Source organism: Asparagus officinalis, chromosome 7 (genome assembly GCF_001876935.1).
Source record: "Asparagus officinalis chromosome 7, Aspof.V1, whole genome shotgun sequence".
Lineage (NCBI taxonomy): Eukaryota > Viridiplantae > Streptophyta > Magnoliopsida > Asparagales > Asparagaceae > Asparagus > Asparagus officinalis.
This window is the reverse complement of record NC_033800.1, coordinates 70,225,071-70,230,943: the sequence shown is the minus strand read 5'-3', so window position 1 is coordinate 70,230,943 and position 5,873 is coordinate 70,225,071.

Here is a 5,873-nt window from a genome sequence, read left to right as displayed (position 1 = left end):
ATAAAAACAAACATAGAATAGGGAATAGCTCCCCCTATCAAAATCCCATATAAAATATATGCAATAAAGGATCATGGCAAACATGTGCGCAAGCATACATGAATATGCTAAATATCACTCACATACAAAAAGATAACGAGAACACATATAAATATCTCAATATGAAAATAGTGTCTCATTAACAAAAACATAAAGATCAAAAATAGATTTATGAAATCAAAGGAAAAGGAACATGAAAATCATGTAAAAGGTTTTCAAATAAAGACATATCAACCAATGAAATCATAAATCAAAGTTTAAATCCAAAAACGATGTTTGATCAATCAAGAAAATTTTCTTTGTGGGATTTGATCAACCCACATATGGAATACATTATAAGGCACGAATAGATGATCCATAAGCACAAACACATAAATATCATCATATAAGTGAAATATAATGAATTCAAAGCAATAATTCAAAACAAAATCTTTGATAAAAGAATTTCAAGAGAGGCAACAATATATCAAGCTCTTAAACTTGTTCCAACCCATATAATCATTCTAGCATCCGGTAAACATGATTTAGGAATAAACACCCAATAAATCCGGAGGGTTATACAAATCTCTCATCAAAATCAAAACTAGGAATTATAAAAACAAAAGAATTTGACCAATAAAAGGAATTGTTTTCATAAAAGTTTAAAATACATTTTTCAAAACCAAGAAAAAAGGAAAATAAAAACTTCTAAAATTCTTGGTTTTTGTTTTGGTACCCAAGAACTCTTGGTACCAAAAGATTTAGGGACATGACCCCTATCATTCAAGCTCAAAGCCCTAGGGTTATGAACCCATTTGGGCACATTTAGTGCACGGGTCCGGTCATAGCAATAATTATGTAAATGACCCATTCGATTGCAATAAGTGCAATGAAGAGGATGCATTTGGTTATGTTGACCATGTGGATGTGCACGAGGAACATTTGCAAGTAAAGATTTTCTTTTGAGATTATTTTGCAAATATGAAACATTATCAAAACAAAACTTTCCTAAGTGGTCATATCTACGACAAACATCACATTTAAACTTTTGTGGCTTAATAAAATCATTTGGCAAAGGAGATTTCTTTTTCAAATCATAGCAAAATTTTGCCAAATGGCCAAAACGTCCACAAAGATCACATCTATACACATGCGCATGCTTATGATGAACAATGGGTTCATGTGTGTGTACATATGATGAAGAAGCTACATGAGATGCACAAGGAGCATTGACATTTTTTTGTTTGTATGCATCATAGCAAAATTTAGCTAGATGGCCTTTACGGCCGCAAATAGAACACTTGTAAACTTTGCTATATATGTGTGCATGATGAGTAGATGATGACTTAGACTTGGCACACATATCCATAAGCTTCTTATGGTTGTCAAAGCATATTTTCAAAGTTGAATCTAAAGATGAAATGCATTTTTTCATAAGATTCAAGTCTTCAATTTTAGGCACATATGCACTTTTAGAAGTAGAACATAAATAGTTATTTATAAAAGAAGCAGTATCATTTTGTATGTTCTTTACTTCTAACATGGCATTATCTTTTTCATGAATTAACTTGGCAAAGTTTGAAAGCAAAGAATCATGATCCGATTTTAATTTTTCATTATTTTCTTTAAGGATCATATTTTCATTAGAAATAATATCAAACTTAGAAGTTAAAGACTCATGATCGGATTTCAAATTTTCATGCTTGCTATTTAAATTAATAAAATCATTTTGCAATTTCTTGTAGGCATGTAATAATTTATTACTAGCACAAGCAAGTTCATCATTAGGTAAATCATTAATAGTTTCGAACTCGCAAACCTCACTAGGGCTATCGCCTAGTGGCCGTGTACATGATGCTCCATATGAACTTGAAGCCGGATCCTCCAAAGCTTGGCGGATCGCCTCCAAGTCCCCTTGATGCGCTTCTATGAATATCCATAATGTATAAGCGCTATCAAAAGAATCAAGCTTGTTAGACATAAATGAATCAAATGCATTTAATAAAAATTCTAACATAAGCTTGTTCATAATAAACATCTTTTTATCATGTTTGCTCCACTTGGATTTCTCCAACGTGGGCACAATATAAGCACAATCAATGATTTCTCATAAATCGATATTTTTAGATTGAACAAATATTTTGAATCTAAAACACCATTGAGCATAAGGGAAAGCATTGAATTTAGGAGCAATACTAGAATCATAGCCTAAACAAGATGCATCATTCATATCCATAATTTGTAAAAATATGCAAGCAAGATACAAATATAATCAAAACAAGATTAGCACAAAGAGATAACTTGGATCTTTAACTCAAGGCGATTAGACCTTAAATCAAAGAGCACCAAGCTCTGATACCAATTGTTAGACCCTAGAGGGGGGGTGATTAGGGTCTTATGCTAATCTAATCCGATTAAATGCCAATTAAAACAAATTAACAAGTTATCCTAGCAAGAATGAAATACCACAATGTAAATGAGCTAGGATAAGCAATGTAAACAGCAATGAGACATATCCTATATGATGAATATATATATATTAAAGATGAACAAATATAAGTGTGCTAAGCCAAACTCAAACAAGCAATATGATCACGGAGTTCGGACCTTCCGTCCTACGTCTCCGCTCCCCACTCCCGGGGAGAAAACTACTATCACAATCCGATTTGGAAGCCGGAACTTCTACACACTCGGTTTACAAGCTTACCGAAAACTCTCACACAACAAACACTATACAATCACACTCTACACCCTCACAAGTGTTGGACCTAGCCGTGTCTCCCTCAAGTGCTCGGTTACAACCTCTCCCTAGGTTCGTCAACCGACGCCACTCCTCTTGGGACGATCCCCGACTCTCACCACACACTCCTCTCGGTGTACAAGTGTATTACAAAGTATATCCTCACAATTAGGCTTAATATAATAAATGTTTGTTCTCTACTATGGATGAGAACACAATGAAAGCTCATACTCAATTGTTATAATTCTCACCAACCTAAATATACTATGTATGAAAATACAATAAGCTCAATATGGGTGTGTGTAACAATGAGATAATATAATCAAATCTAAACTCAATATAAAAACTAGCTTTAAAGAAAGATAATCAAATAACTAAGCAAATGTAAGGCTAGATAAGAGTTTAGAAAACTTCTCAATAGATTAAGAGGTGGAGGGAGAATAGTTAAAAGCTCAAACTTTAATAGATGATCTCCTCAAGCTCTTGTGGAATTTTCTTCACAAACAAACTCTTGAAACAAACTTAAAAACCCTTCAACAAACTTGTAAAACTCTTTTTAAAACTCTCTTAAATATCCATAAGAAACAATAAAAGTTGAGGGCTTTTTATAGCCTCTTAAACCAGCCACAAACCCCCAAAAACCGAAAATATCAAAAACTAGCCGTTACTAGCCGTTATAGGCTGAAAAGACCAAAATACCCCAAAATCCAGCATTCTGGAAATTTGCGTATCTGACTTTGTAAAATCAATTAAAAATAGTAAATAAGCTCCAAAAAATATGAAATTTTGTGGGAAGGTTTTATACATGTAGAATGAAATGTTAGAAAAGAATTTTTGAAAAAACATTTCCCAGTTGAGATAAATAAATGTTTGAACACAGATTTACAGTTTCTGAAAAACTGCAGACATACACGATTTTGTAAAATCAATTGGGCACAGTAAATCAACTCCAAAAATAGTAAAATTTTGAGAGCAATTTCTAAACATGTAGATAAACATGTCAAAGAAAGAATTTCTTGAATACCACTTCCCATTTATGAAAACGCATCTGTTTTGTAAAACATGTACGAACATGTGCACGAACAAAAACATGATTTTGTAAATTCCATTAAACATAACAAATCAATTCCAAACTTGATGAAACTTTGCAAAATGTTTTTAAACATGAAAACAAATATGTTAGAAAAAGAATTTCTCAAATTAAATTTCCATTTGTGAAAGCTCATGTATTTTGTAAGTGTGTCCAAAGCATGAAAACTCAAAACCATGCATGTATATATATAACTATATATATACATAGAAACCAAATACGTGTGTGTATATGATATTGAGCTTAAGGTACTTAACACACATAATATAAAATCTAAATTAGATTACCCAAGCTTGATTTTGATCTTCATTGTAGCTCAACTTGGTACACATGCGGATGAAGCCGACATTCCACCAACCTCCATTTGATATGATCGTTATGGCGCAATCAATCCATCCTCCAACTCGTTGTTTGCCTAGAATAAATACGAAAACACAAACACTAGACAAACAACATTAGTGGTAAATTGTTTGTTAAACATCATCAAAACAAGAAGGCTAACAGGTGGACATTTATATCTTTCAAAGTAATTAGCCAAGGTGTGTCTGCTATTTGGTGTCAATTGACATATTAATTTATAAACCTCTCTTTCAAAGTAATTAGCCAAGGTGTGTCTGCTATTTGGTGTCAATTGACATATTAATTTATAAACCTCATGTATAGGACACATGCGTTGCATAACAAGCTAGATTAATTACTAGTCAAAAATAATTAATAGCAATTAATCAATTACGTTAACTAATTAATTTTAACAATTAATTATTATAATTGTCCGATAAACAGTAATGAATACTAACAGGCATCCCGAATTAATTTTAAGTGAACCGTAATTCATATTTTTTAAGATAAACAGTAAATTTCAGATTAATTGCAGCAATTAAACAAATGTTGTAACTAAAATAATCACTATAATTAACAGAAATTCGGATGAACATGGATTTTTTTCTCGTAACGAACAGTAACTTCCGAATGAACATTGACTTTTTTATTTTTATTTAATTATTTTATTTTATTCTAACTTTTGGATTTAAAATAATAGCTATAAATTAACCAATCTTCTAGATTGTTGGAAAAATTATAAAAACAAAGGTTATAGCATGTAAATTAAATCCGAATAAAAATAAATAATTAAATTTGGCCTGATTGAGAGCAGTCGTGCAATTACTGCTCTATAAGATTAAGTACCCGCCTATCGCCCTGGCGCAGATGATCCCCTCTCCCCTAGCGGTAAAACCCCCCGGAATCGGCCGGTCTCTGTACTCGTGCGAGAGTACAGAGCTTCTGCTTAGATGAAGAAAGTTGCCCAAAAATAAAACAAATACTATGAAGAAACAATATGATGAGGAGAGAAGAGACTTGTTGTTTTCCTTATCAAAACCGAGCTCAACATACGACTATATATATATTGTGTTGGAAAGAGACGTTACAAAACCCACAATTAATACGGCAATGTTCGTCATAAATTTTATAACGTTTCTCATAATTATATAACCGTTACACATATTTTTAATTGCTAATTAAAACATGTTTTAATTACAAAAATTTATTACTATTCATGAAGGCAAAATTGTCTTTTCTTAACAAAATATCTAGCACTATATAAACTGCATCTTTATGCAAAACAAAGTTTGTAATGGTTTGTGAATGAATAAGTTCACTGTTTCTGAGAGCATACAAAAAGTTAGATTGTTAAACATATATATGTACTAGTAGAAACGGTATAATAAAACATTAAGATTTATATACACATACAGAGCTTGGATATTTAAGACCTACTAGTAAGATTATTACTCTAGATACATTTAACACAAACATCTGAATAAATAAATATAAATATTCCGAGGCAAAGAACCAAAACAAAAATAAAGTACCCACAAATAGTCTTCGTCAAACAAAAATTAGGCCCCTCGCTACCATCACCAACCCCTTCGATATGCTGACGTGTCACGTCTCCTCTCTCCCACCAACCCCCTCCCTCCCTATATATATCCCCCCCCTCAACCTTCAACATGACTCAAACTTAAC